Source organism: Silene latifolia, chromosome X (assembly GCF_048544455.1).
Source record: "Silene latifolia isolate original U9 population chromosome X, ASM4854445v1, whole genome shotgun sequence".
NCBI lineage: Eukaryota > Viridiplantae > Streptophyta > Magnoliopsida > Caryophyllales > Caryophyllaceae > Silene > Silene latifolia.
Genome location: NC_133537.1, coordinates 39,829,483 through 39,844,796, shown reverse-complemented (window position 1 = coordinate 39,844,796; position 15,314 = coordinate 39,829,483). Strand labels below are relative to the sequence as shown.

The 15,314-nt window shown below is 36.8% G+C and overlaps 1 non-coding gene across 1 annotated transcript; it reads right to left on the bottom strand.

Moving 5' to 3' along the window:
• Positions 1-10,712: 10,712 nt before the first annotated feature.
• Positions 10,713-10,819, bottom strand: LOC141624625 (small nucleolar RNA R71). Its single transcript, XR_012534431.1, has one exon. It is a non-coding gene; the product is annotated as a small nucleolar RNA R71 (small nucleolar RNA).
• Positions 10,820-15,314: the final 4,495 nt, after the last annotated feature.

Here is a 15,314-nt window from a genome sequence, read left to right as displayed (position 1 = left end):
CTAGTTACTTTAGGTGGTAGAATCTTAATATGAAACTTGGTAACATTTGCAGAAGTCATTATGCACAACTACTCAATAGCAGACGTATGTGTGACGAGAAAAAAATGATCCAACTTTTGATAAAATAGTGATCATTTTATATTAAATAATGATTTTTTTTAAGATGGTCACTGTGGTCTGTGTACCATAAAGTGATTATTCTTGTAAAAAAAAATCATGGGTACAACAGGCATACGTGAGAATTGCTAAAGTCATTATATAAATGTTAGATGTGGAGTACTTTAGTCGATAGAATCTTAATATGAAATTTGACAACAATAGAATTCTCCTTTTAAACCTTCTTACAAAAGAAAATACATTAATCATGTTATAGATTTCATCAAGAACTTGGATATACATAAACATAAAATTGATAAGGTAAAATAATGTTATTTAGGAAGATAAGCTATACACTTACTAATTAACTATAGTGATAGAACACATGTAAATTGGTAAACTACGTGGACCATCATTAGTTCCTTGATGGAACACTTTATGAACATTCTTTGTAATAATCTTATAAATCTTCAATTATGGTGATACAAGTGATAATATAAAGTAGTCCATGTCAACTCCATTTTGTGGTCGACAATTTGGTTTGAAACATAAAGAGTTGACCTTTATAATAATTTTAAATTGGTACAAAGGTGGATGATGAAAAAAGTCAATTGTGTTTGCTGTACACTAAGGTGGATATTTGACATTTTAGAGGTAGGTCAACTAAGTTAACTGTGTTATATGGGTTATGAACCAATAATCTTGCAAATAAAATGATGATCCATCAATTTTAGTGTGGATTAAGGCTGTGATCATTACGTGGGATCATGTGTTTTTCATTTCTTTTTAACGATATGTCACTTTTGCTTTTCCATCTATTGTAGTCGCACAATAATTGCATATACATTTAATAAAACGCAGAATTCACATGCCATTGTCAACAAGCAAGTAGTTGTTCTAGGTTAACAAGAGATCGGGTTAGAGTTAGAAAATGTGACGATGTTAAAATTTATGAAAGAGAGTTTTATCATTTTAATGGCTATACCCAGCTTGAATATGAACTAAACAAAATGGTTTTAAAAAAATGTTAGGTAATATGAACTCATTTATCACAACTCCATATAAGAGCTTGCATTTGATTTCTATAGAAGTTCTACTATGAAGCATAGCAGTGGCATATCTAGAAACTGTAGACAGGGGATGCAAAAATTAAACAAACACAAAACATCGAGTTAGTAGCAGCTCTTAGATTTCGATAACGAGATTACGCGTACAAATTTTTTTAAGACTAAAAGTGTTTTTCACTATTAACTAGAGTAAAACTTATACACTCTTTTAGAAGAGTCATATTTTATATGATGGATCCGAAAAATTTGAACTTGAATCACTTTAAACGGGTAGAATTGTACTTAATGCATTTATATTTAAACAAGGGTTTTTTTTTGTCAAAATCTACCTTATATTTAGGTGTATTTGTAAAAATACTACCTTATATTATTTTTTTTTGTTTTCAACTACCTCTGTTTTCTTTATTTTTGGTCAATAACTACCTACGTTAAGAATCTAGACATATTTGGTCTATTTTTCGGCTTTAACATATCTCACATGACTCTTTTATGTTTTAATCTTACCAAGGCCCGATTTTGGGAAGTCATGAAGTACTTACGCTAAACTTTAGTAGATGTTTGTAGTTATTATTGAAATGTGAAATTCATTAATTTTGCTTATCTGAAGTTAAATTTTGGTTTAGAGGCAGTCGATCATTGTTGTTTGATGTTAAGAAAGTCATGTGAGATAGGTTAATGTCACTAAATCGACCAAATCTCGCCATATTTTCAGCGTAGGTAGTTTTTGACCAAAAAATGAGAAAACAAAGGTAGTTTAAAACAAGAAAAATAATATAAGGTAGTTGTTTTACAAATACCCCTAAATATCAGTTAGTTTTCGACAAAAAATCCTTTAAACAATTTGAAAAACAAAGATAATTTATCAAATTGTTACTGAAAAGGATCAAACCCCAGACCTTTGGGAGAGAAAGCAAGTTGCCAACCACTAAGACAAAACACTCAAGATGACATCATATGAAACTAATATGTATATGTATCTGAAAAAATGGAAATGCAGACGCACCCACTACATCCCCGTAGATACGCCACTGAAGCAAAGGTTAAGGACTTAAGGATAATGCCTAACACTTCAATTATGAAAACCAGATTTACTAACAATTACTAACAAATTATATTTTTGTTCATATATAAATGTCAAACTAGTTTTATACCCCGTGCAATACATGAATTCTTTTCGATTAACTATCCACGCACCCATAAAATAAAAATTTAGCATGTGTAAAGCACAAATACTTGGAAAATATACTTATCAAATTCTTACACGACCTGTTTTTCGAGGGTCAAGACATGTAGTAGTCTTCAGCTGTGACTCGATTGATCTGATCCCCAATGACCCGGTTATTTAGGTCAAAACCTTACCGGACACCCGATGTGTCAAAGATAAACTATAGAAATTATTAAAATATTAATACTTATAGATTATATTTGAAATAAAAATCAAATAAATTATTAATTTTAGTATTTTTATTTCGCGTACAATTAATATATCAGATTTATATAAGTTTTATATCAACATTTAATAAAATAATTGTTGAAATAACTAAAGTTTTAAATTTATTTCAAGATAAGTAATTTAAGCAGTGAACATGATTAAAATATTGGTTTTTCTGAAATGTGACATAAGAGCACATATTAATAAACTTGGAATTAAATATGGCATTGAAATCTGAAAAAGTGTTTTATTATTCCAATTTTTCATGATACTTAACATAAAACTTTTCATTTCAAGTTTTTTAACATGTGCCCGGCCTAAGGGTAAAGAAAAAGTCGTCAATAATAATTTTTGACTCGTATTCTAAGACTAACCAAAGGCAAGCCCACATTTGTCCAAACTCAGAACTCAATCTGTCCGACTCGTTTGACAGGTTTACTCGGAAATAAACATGAACTATGTGTAATCCTTGATTATTACGGAGTATGTAATTCTGATTAATTCAATGTTGGAACCTGTTTTAATATATTTTGGCTACTTTAGACAGTACAATAGTTACGTTGTCCTTTGAATACATCCCCCTATATAATAAAACTCTGCAAAGTTTTCCCTCCAAAAGGCATCAAGTTAAATAAGAAAATAAAAATATTTTTTTCTTTAAATTATTATCATTTCATCAATATATAATCTTTTAATAAAAAAATAATATTTTCTTTAAAATCTATATTTTAATATTTTAATTAAAATAAGATAAATTCACTATAATTTTATAAACTGTAAATTTATAAATTTATAATTTTTTATTATGTATTATTATATATTATTATATATTAGAGAATGACTTGACATATTTTGTATAAAACAAATTAAAACATTAAAAGGATATTATTAGCTTCGTAAAAAAAATCATTAACATAATTTGAGAAAATTTATTATTTTTAATCATTCGTTTTATGTTAAAGAAAAAAAAATCATTAAATATATTTATAACTTTACTAAATTATCTTGATTAGTTCATAGTCTATTTTTTTCTCATATCGAAATACAATGAGGTATATGACACATATGACAAATTAATGATTTATCGATTTAAAATATTTAAATAATAACTAAAAACAAAACCTCTATATATACCGCAAATATGTGGGATCTACACTAGTATAAAAACATTAAATTTAATACATATTAGTAGTGATATTATCACAAAAAATTCTCAGTTGCTAACTCATTTAGCTACTTCTCATGTTAGTTGTTACGTAGGGTTTTCTCCAATAACTATGCAACTTATTGTCAACTTCTAAAAATAACGTGAGTATCAATTTCAGGAAAAAGAATTTAAATCGTTTATAATATACAATGAATTATAGATACTTTAGAAGAGAAAAAGTGTAGATCGACTTACGTACCATAGAATTTGTAGTAAGTAATAGTGTTCAGAAAATATCTGATCTGCGAGAGATGATATGTACTTAATTTGCCATATTTTCCCCTCCATTTTATGCATTTTTTATCCGTTTTGAGACGGTTCGTATACCTTTACTTGCATTTTATGTCCCAATTTCTCGTTCTATGAGGTTGTGTCTCATTTAGTAGGATTTGAGACGAAAATGAAAAAATGAGTGCAAGCGAGGTCGGTTTGAATAAAGCATTGGAAAGAGGAGGAGAAGAAGCTGAGAAAGTGGTCTCAGCCGGGTAGCCCACCGGTAGCTGGTACACCGGCTGGGGGCACCAGATGACATCTAAAGAAGTTGGAATTTGAAGGAAAGTTACAGAAGGCTCCCAGCCGGGCAGGCCACCTGCAGCCGGCCCACCGGCTGTGCATACCCGATGATCCAGAAATGAAGAAAAAACTTACAGAAGGTTCTGAGCCGCGTGTGTAACACCCCCATCTACCAAAGTGTCTTACCAAGGCCTACCTTAGCAAATGAGAGCATTACCATCTCGGTTTCCCGAGGAAGTATGCATAATAGTTACCATAATGAAAAAAGTTTAATAATTAACTTTAAAGAAAAGGAAATACAAGTCTAAAAAAAACCAAATGGCGTACAACAAAACCAAAGTAGTGATAATATCTAAACTCAACGGAAGCTATAGCTACAAAACATGTGATGACTCTGCCGGTCCATATCCCGCGAGCTACATCAAAGTCCAAAACCTGCTAAGCCAACTACTCATCATCTCCGAATGGATCACCACAACTTTGAAAACAATAAACGAGTCAGTCAACCGCACAATTAAAAATAAGGATTCACAATCCAATCAACTGAGACCAATTAATCCTCCAAATTCCAAGAGTAACCAGTAACCGAGTACACAACAAAGTGTGTAGCCCTGCCAGGTTCTCATCGCAACGGGAAACCCATACCGCTAGTGGGGGTCTGCAGCCTTGCCCACCAAATCCCCGCTCATCGCAACGAGCGAACCTAGACCATTAATGTGCACATCCCCCTTGTGACGGGAGCCACAAGTGGCGAACATGGGGTTGGATCGTTGGAACCATCTCCCGAAAATGGTCCCATAACAATAACCAATCAGCAGTACAATCTCAATCACAATGATAACAATATCAAACAATCAACCACAATCACATCTTATAATTAATTATACAACCAACTGAGTAAGGAAACCCTACCTTATCAAGATCCAAGCAAGCACAACAATCAAGCTAGTACGCCTTCTCTACGAAGTCCCCGCCTATTATGATATCATACAATCAAACACTACACATCGTAACAATAATTCATCCCAAACCCCAAATCAACCAATTAGGGTTTGTATATCTATAACAAAATATATAAATGACAAAGGGTACAGTACTTACTGATCGAATCGGCGCGGAAATAATTAAGATAGTTGGAGAGCAGTTTTACGTAGTTTAGAGTTTGTTTAAGAAGTGTTTAGAAAATGATTAAAAATTGATAATACGACTTAAATATACCTCTCCAATTAACATAATCAAACCGCAGAAATTAACCCGTCAAGCCAGGTACTCAGTCGAGTTCCTAAAGTACTCGGCCAAGTACGACCTATTCGACCGAATTCCTCATTACTCGGCCAAGTGCACCCAAAACAGTAGCCTGTTTAAAGGCACTTGACAACTTACTCGTTCAAGTATGGCCTACTCGACAGAGTAAGCCGAGAGCAGAAAACTGTAGTATTACAGTCTTCCCTCCTTAAAACGAACATCGTCCCCGAAGTTCACACCATACCTGATACTGTAATACTACGGTTTTCTATGTCAACGGGTACTCTATCGAGTGGGGCTTACTCTGTATAGTAAGTGTGTTTTCATACGAAACAGTAGTCTGCCTGATGGGTACTCGATCGAGTATGTGTGACACTCGATTGAGTAAGGGGCACTCGATCGAGTACGTCACTTACTCAATCGAGTAAGTTGGTCTAACGGGTTATTTTAGTCGGGTTTTGTTAATAACGCGTGATTAGTATTTAAGGGTTCCTTCATATTTCTTAATCACTTTTCACTTTTCTAAAACTTTTCAAAGACAGAAAAGAGTTACGTTGCATTGTTCTTCGCGTTATTAACAAATTCCTAAGGCTAGGATCGTCGGATTGTCTTTTTCTTTACGCCGTTGAGTTCGTCGTGTCAAGGGTAAGATTCTTGTATAATTATTATATTGTTTCATTGAGTTTGTTTAAAACCCTAATAGGGTAGAATTAGGGGTTTTGGGAGTATTATGTTGATTAGGTGATAATTATATGTATATGTGATTATAGGGGGAGGTTTCGTAGAGGAGCATTACTGATCAGCTGCTTGTGACGGTCTTGTGGTTGCTTTTTCCAGGTAGGGTTTCCCTACTCGGTTATTGATTACATGTTGTTGTTGTTGGTTGTTTATTTATTGTTGATTCGTATCGTATTGGAATTGGAATTGGAATTGGTGATTGTTGATTGTATAGTTGGTTGTGATTGTTTGCCAGTGGTTCTCGAGGTGCGTTCTCGACTAAGTGGAGTCACTTGCGGGAGTGGCTTCACGCCCTTGATTCGCCCTCTGTGGAACCCACCACAGAGGGGATGCGCACATTTAGGAACATGGGTTATCGCTCGGATGAGATGAGCGGGGCTTAGGTGGGAAGGGCTGTGGTCCCCCACTGGCGGTCTGGAATACTTGTCGAGATAGGTATTTTGGCAGGACTACACCCTTTAGTGTGTAGTCAGGTGTGTGGGTTATGATGGAGATTGGAAGATTGTGTATTGTTTCTGTTGTATTGTTTCTGTATAATCAGTAACTGACCCTGTTTAAATGTTTTGAAAACTGTGGTGATCCATTCGGGGATGGTGAGCTGTTATTGAGCAGGTATGAGATGATGCGCATGGGATAGCTAGGTTGAGTTGCCATGAGATGTCTAGAAGTCTTACGCTGTGTCTTAAACATTTGTTTACGTTATTTGGAATAGCATTTTTGGGAACAGTTGTATTTTCTTTAACAGTTTTGGTTTTGGACATGTATCAATTTTAATTTACTTATTAAATTACATTTCGTTATTGTCTATTTGATATACATTGCCTCGGGTAACCGAGATGGTAGCATTCCCATGCCTTAAGTGGTCCTGGTACGGCACTTGGAGTATGGGGGTGTTACAAAGCGGTATCAAAGCGACGATTTTGGAACCTGTAACTAATAAACCCAATGAATGTAGGGAGTTAAAATAAAACGAACCCGGGTAGGAGTTGTTAGGAGCTAATGCAAAGGCTTGGGAGACATCCTAAAGTCGCGATCTCGCCCTACATTTTTAAACCGGTCACTATGGGGTGTGTCATGGGGTCGCTATGTGTTTATTTAAGTTATGCTGCATATCTATGTTGAAATGTGTTATATGTAATGGTGGATGAATGCATGTTGAGGATGGAGAATGTTGTGGTGAAAGGTGAGTAAGTAACATGAGTATATGTGTTGATATGAATAATGGAATTGCATGATGATTGGTTTCTAATGTGGCTTATTAGAAACATGTGAAATAGGATGTTGTTTGTTGTATATATATATATATATATATATATATATATATATATATATATATATATATATATATATATATATATATATATATATATATATATATATATATATATATATATAGTTTCTTGGAAAGTAGTTTAGTTGAGCATGCGGGTAGTGTACGAGTCAGCATGACTCGATCGAGTAGGGGGCACTTGATCGAGTAGGTGAGGGACTCGAACGAGTGGTTGTAACTTGATCGAGTGAGTTGTATATCGTTTCTGGATAGCGTGTTGTTTTTGGGCACTCGATCGAGTAAGTAGGAGGACTCGATCGAGAGAGGTCAACTCGATCGAGTGAGGTTTTTGATGATTTCTGGTCAGGTTCTGGAGTCGAGTCACTCTATTGAGTAAGTGGGCAACTCGATCGAGTGGCCTTAACTCAATCAAGTGGGTTGAGAGCTCGGTCGAGTAAGTTTTGCACAGGTCATATACGTGTTTATGTTATGGGATTTGTGTTTATGTTTACCTCTTCTCTTTTATAGTTCAAAGATGCCGCCAAAGAGATCTGCGTTGTATGCTAGGGCCGAGATGATGAGTATTAATGAGATTGCCAAGATGCTTGAGCATCAAGAGGCGCTGACTGAGGCCTTAAAGAAGTTTGGGAAAGATAAAGAGGTTGGGGTGGATTTTGCTAAGATGAGTGTCACCATAGTGATGTGACCAATATTTGAGCATATTTAGTCCACGAATTAGCCTCGTTCCTATGCTTTTTAGTGCATATTTGGGTCATTTACTATCTTTAGTCCTTTTTTTTGCATATTCTATGAGGTTTTGTTTCTTTGGTAGGAGAGGAGTGCAAACCTTGCATTTTCATGGCAAAATAGAGCTAAATTGATCGAATCTAATGACCAAGCATCAAAGTGAAGACAAGACTAGAAGACCTTTGTAAATAATGTAGTAGATGGGCAATGATGAAGAAGATCCTTGCATCTCCAACAAGATCCCAGAGGATTGTTGGAAGAAGGAAAGAAGGAAAAAAGCTCGCTGGACTGGAATCTGCTCGTCCCAGCATCGGGACGCTCGTCCAAGAGCTCCACAATCTGAGCGTCCCACCTGCCTGGCCTCTCGTCCACCGCTTGCACAATCCGCTCGTCCCGACCTTTTGGATGCTCTGATTGTTCTCCAGTGCAGCCCGGCTTCTTCTTATTCTACTCGGGATGCGCATATTTTCGAAAGACTAGCAAAAAGGAGACTCGCATCTTTCTTCGAGAGGAGCATTTCCTCAACTTTTCTTAAGGACTTAATCGTCATTTAAGCCTTTAATAACCCTAATTTGTGCACCTAATCCCCATTATAAATATCCCATTGTACTAATTAGATTATCATGTTCTTCTTATCAATCTTTAGTGTAGTTTATATTATTCTAATCTCTCTTTAATCTTGTAATCAACTTTTAATCAAGTATTAATACAAATCTCATTTCCTTAATTTCTCCATTGTTCATCCTTTATTTTGGGTAATTGAAGATTATTTGGGTTTATTTGCAGGATTGACAACCTTCGAATCATTCATCAAGTACTTCTATTATTCTTTGCTTATTATTTTGGAATCATCATTAGGTATAATTCTCTGAATCCTTTTTTAATTATTGTTAATCATATTTACTTATTCATCAAGTTTTTCTTTGTTGATATGATTTATAACCTTGTTAACATGTTAAACTTGATAATGAGTGAGTAGTTTCCTTAACTAGGGTTAATGGGGAATTAGGGGAAACCAACATGGGGATTGATTCATACTTAATCTAATATGCTTTCATAATTAATTTGCTTGCTTGTTGTGATTTCAACTTATGCACATGTTATGTTTGATGAAATGCGAGCCTATGAATCCTTGCATTTTTTTACCCATCACTTATCTTTTCAATGAGACTTGTAAGACATAAACCAACTCGAGTCTCATTAGACCATGCATATTATTAAGTCGACTTGTAGGTGTTGTACAATCTAATCGATTCGGCTATAGGACCCAAACCTTCCTAGGGATTGTAAGATATACACTAACTCGATCCCATCACAACAATAATTAATTGCTTCTAGTTGAAAACATGTTTGTATGATCAAATCACATGAATCCCCTATGAACCCATAACACCCTAGTGCTTTTAATCAATTGTTTACACCTCTTTTTAATCATCTTGCTTGTTTACTTTTATTGTTATTTATTTTAGTGATCTTCTTATCTCAACCCAAATTGTGACACCCTTAGACACCACTACTTACAATCGAAAATCCTACATCAAAACCCGTCCCTTGGGATCCGACCTTTACTTACCTCTTTACTAATAGTAGAGTTGTTTGTAAAGATTATAAATATTGTTTTTGGTCTAGGTACTCCTAACGACAAGTAACCGAAATCTAAGCTAAGAAAGCGACCGATCAAAAATAGCGCCGTTGCCGGGGACGGTGTTAACTTGATTTGATTTTCTTTGATTGTTATTAGTTGTGTCTTTCTTTGCCTTGGGGAAGTAAAACTTCTCAAGGTTTGTTCTAATTATTTTCGAGTTGTTTGATATTTTGCATGTCTAGAAGATCACAAGGTAACTTGTTACCCATTGATCACGAAATTGAAAGGACTTTGACAACCTATAGAAGACTTGCTAGAAACACTTTGAGAGGTATTGGTGAAGTTGTAGATATTCATTCAAATACTCTTGAGTTCATCAACCCTTTTGCAAGAGAAGGTGAGGAGAACCCAACACAAAATCAACCACAAAATCAACCCACAATGCCTAAGTTTTTATCACATTCCGTACCAACCGAGAAGAATCTACCCAATGTACTCCCACACCACAACACTTAACCGGACATTTTATTGCAAAATCCGCATTTATCCAATTAGTCGAAAGAAGCCAATTTGGGGGGAAGCCTAGTGAAGACCCTCATTCTCACATGGAGACTTTTTGTGACTATTGTGATGCGATTTCACAAACCGGAGTGACTCAAGACCAAATTCGATGGGTCTTATTTCCTTTTTCTCTAATTGGTACCGCGAAACAATGGTTAAAGAGCCTTGATAAGGCTACTCTTGGAATTGACTCTTGGAAGAAGTTGGTTCTAGCTTTCTACAAAAAGTTCTACCCTCCGGAAAAGACTAACATGCTAAGAGCCCAAATCACGGGTTTTAAGCAAAGGGACGAAGAATCTTTGTATGAAGCTTGGGAGAGATTCAAAGGAACTTGTCGCTCATGTCCTCATCATGGACTTAGCGAGTGGTTCTTAGTACAACAATTTTGGAATGGTCTTTATGAAGACTCCCGAAACATTCTCAACATGGGATCAAATGGTATGTTCACCGAAGTTGACGATAATCAAACTTGGAACAGGATTGAGGAAATGGCGGACCATAATTCACAATATAGTAGACCTCGCAAGGCTACTAGAGGATGAAAGCATGAAGTGGACTCTATTACTCAATTGGGTGCTCAACTTAGTGCTCATATTTATACCATCAACTTGAAGTTTGAAAAGGCTATGGCTAAGCTTGAAGAAGCCTCAAAATCACCAAAGCAATATGTTAATGCCATGGTAGCATCTTCATCGATTCCAAATGGAATATGTGAGAATTGTGGAACTTTGGGACATGACCAAAGTGAATGTAGGGGAACAAGTGAGCAAGTGAATGCTTTTCAAGCATACAAAAGTGGTACCCCTTATTCCAACTATTACAATGAAAACACCAAATTCCATCCAAATCTCTCATACAAAAGCCAAAATGTTCAAAACCCTCAACCAATATACACCCCACCTCCAATGAGAAACCAAAATCAAAGACCTTTTACAACCAAAACCAAGGTTACCAAAATCAAACTCCATACAATCAACAAAATGACCAAGGTTTTGATGTTCAAAAAGCGGTCCTCCAAATGCAAAAGAATCAATAAGAATTTTTCACTCAAATGCAAAAAGATAGCCAAGCAAAAGATATCACCATCAACAACATCCTAGCCCACACAAAAATGTTGGAAACTCAAATGACCCAACTAGCATCTTCAAACTCTCAAAGACAAAAGGGGCAATTACCACCTCAAAGTAATCCCCCAAGACATCAATCGGTTAGTGCCATCCACTTAAGGAGTGGTACAAGATATGAAGGGCCAAAGAAGTAAGTTGAGGATGAAGTTGTGGAGGCTAGTGACAAGTAAAGAGTTGTGCAAAACTCTAGGGAAGAAGAACCCACCAATCAAGAAGTTTCAAAAAAGAATGAAGAAAAGGCCAAAGAGAAGGAGCCCATTGTGATTAGACTTCCATTCCCGAGTCGTCAAACTAAGCCTAAGTTTGATGACCAACTTGGAAAATTCATGGAAATTGTGAAGAATTTAGAAGTCTCGATTCCTTTCACGGAATTGATCAATCACGTTCCGGCCTATGCAAAGTACATGAAGGACATCCTTACAAAGAAGAAATCAATCTGGAAGCTTGAGACTATTGCCTTCACTAAGGTGAGTAGTGCCATCGTTCAAGGGAGTTCGCCTCTAAAGCTCAAGGATCCGGGAAGCTTCTCCATTCCATGCACTATTGGTGACACTACAATCAACAAAGCTTTATGTGACCTTGGGGCAAGTGTTAGTGTCATGCCATATTCGGTTAGCAAGAGGCTAAGAATGGGAGAACTCAAATGCACCAACATCACGCTTCAAATGGCGGATAGATCGACAAAGACACCTTTAGGGGTATGGGAAGATGTTCCCGTGAGAATTGGAAAATTCTTCATCCCGGTGGATTTCGTTATTGTTGACATGGAAGAAGACTCCAACATTCCTATTATCTTAGGAAGACCTTTCTTGCACGCTGCGGGAGCGATGATCGATGTGAAGCATGGAGAGCTCACCCTTGAAGTGGGAGATGAAACCATTACTTTCAATCTTGACAAGACCATGAGAGCTCCCCGATTACATGAGCCATGTTTTATGGTTGATCACTATAGCCGGAAAGATGATAGGAAGAAGTTGGAATTTCAATGGAGAAAGAAAGTGGATGATGCCCCATCAAAAGAGGAAGGAAATTGCAACAATGAGAGCTTGAAAAGCTCACCTATGACAAGTGAAGAAGAAGGCCTCATTGACCAAGACAAGAAAGAAGGAGAGTTATCTTTATCAACTCAAGACTTTTTTAGTGAGCAAGTAGACGAAGTATGCGGTCTTTGGGATGATGCGTTTCAAGGGATATTCAATCCTTATATTGGTAATGCTATGACCCAAGGCCATCATAGAGAACAAAAAGTGCAAAGATCTATTGAGGATCTTTATCATGATAATGATCAAGCTTTCGACTACTTCTTCAAGGTGTTGAGTAACATCAACAACACCTTGAACATGCCCCCTTGACATCTCACATTGGATGAGAGTTTGGTGGAGTCCTCCCTAAACCACCATTTGTAAATATTCTAACTCCCTAACTTGCATTTCAATTATTCTATTGCATTTTTGTCATTTTTGGATTTACATTTTTGTGCCTTGATCAAGATATTCATCATTTTGAGAGAAGTAAGGGAGGGACTTATGAATTTACTGATGTGTAGTGCTTTGACTTAGTGTGGGGATAACAATTGCCTAGGCTATTCATTCCTTTGTAGTGCCCCTACAATGAAGAACACAAGATTGAAGAAGGAAAGGACACGGTTTACGAAGCACCCACGGATGGACCTGAATCCGTGCGGTCAAGGAAGAATCCGAGCGGCTTGAGGGATAATCCGCTCGTCCTGAAGAAACCCGAGCGTCTAAGCCATCAGACGCTCGTCTGGTGAAGCTACAAAAATTAAAATTTGGGTCTGACTGTTAATCCGAGCGTCCCAGCCAGAAAGACGCTCGTCTCAGTCTGGACGGTCGTCCATCAAGAAAGACGCTCGTCTTTTTGCTGCCAAATTCTGGGATTTTTCCCTGGAAAGGAATCCGAGCGTCCTAAGAAAAAGACGCTCGTCTCAGCTCAAGGAATCCGCTCGTCTTTCCTGTGGTCCACTCGTCATGTGGCGTCTTTTTCTGAACCCATTTTCTGAAGAATCTGAGCGTACCGACCCCTGGTCCCCTCGTCTCCCTCTGCAAATTCAAAACTAACGGGTCTTTTTAAACCCTCATCTCCCATTCATTCTTATTACTTCAAAATACAAACACTACCCAAAACCCCAAAACCCTCATCCTCTCCATCAACAAAAACAAATTTTCTCAACCAAATTCAACAAAATCAAATCCAAACTTCCTCACAACAAAAATTAATCACTCCTTTTGCAACAACAAGTGATTCAAACACCAAAATCTTCAAGTTTTGAGTCGATATTTAGGATACAAAGCAACATTCATTCATCCTAAATCGATTTGGGCATTACTAGAAATCGAAGATTTATTTCAATCTTTCATTGGTGAAATTAAGCAACGGAGAATGGCAAGAACAAAAGGTGGAAACAAGGCACCCCAAAAGAAGACACTTTCCAAAAGGCAATTAGCTCTTCAAGCAAAACAAGTATCAAAGGCTTTGGTAATCCATAATGCAAGGTTGGAGGTTCAACAACAAAATCCCCCTATGGAAGCTACTACTTCTTCAACTCCGGTAATTGAACAATTATCCGATTATTTGGAGGTAATTTTCACTTCCGACTCCCATAGGGAGAAATTCATTCTCTTTGCTAAGAAAACCATCATGCCTACTAAGTTTACTTGTGAAGATGCATTGTCAAAGTTGGGTGTTCTTGAACAAACTAAAACCTTTTTCGAGTCTATGGGGTTAAGTAAATTGTTTACAATGCAAGAATTGACATACCCCTCCCTTACCTTGGAATTTTTGAGTTCTTTGAAAGTCACAAGGGTGGAGACTCGAACCGTCATCGAGTTTCGTCTTCAAAATGTTGATAGAAGCTTATCTTATGGCGAATTGGGTAAGATATTTGGCCATAGTGATGACCCGACATATACAAAGACTCCTTTCAAGTATGACCCCGCTCCACTTTTGATGGCGATTTCCGGAAGGAAATTCACACGTTTTCATGATTGTCGTGCTCTCTTAGTCCACCATCCGGGCATTAGAGTATGGCATAAGGTCATTGGGAATACTTTGATAGCTAGAAATGACACAAATCATCTTACCAAACTCGATTTTATTCTTCTTGAGTCGGCTTTGAACATTGGGAAAGAATTTACCAAGCCATACAATGCTCTACGACTTTTGGTTGATCGATGGCTTAATGTTGATTGTGGCAAAGAAGGCACGGCCTTTATTACCAATGGAGGACTAGTTACCTATTTGGCTAAGCATTTTAACCGGAATTTCAACAAAGACAACACTTATGTGTCGGTAAAAGGAGGCCATCTTATCGATTTGCCCACCATGGTTCTAAAGTTTAAGTGGGTCAAAAACGACACTCTTGACAAAAAATATGGGTGGTTGACAAATGAGGTTAGATCCTTCACTTTGCCTAGAAAAATTTGCCGATTGAATTTTCACCGACCGAACTACCTTCTCCCACTCTCCGAAGATACCGAGTACATCATTCAACACCAAGGGGACGAAATTGCTGAGCCCTCTTCCTCCATTATCACCTCACCTTACCCATTTGAATACCACGAGTTCAACCCCAAAGATGCCAAGGCGGGAAATGATTACTTGAATCTACTCATGAGGGAAATGCATAAACAAGCTTACAATGATAGAGTTGATGCTTACAAGGCCCAATATCCGCCCCTCCTACATCTAGCTAGGCAAGGACTTCTT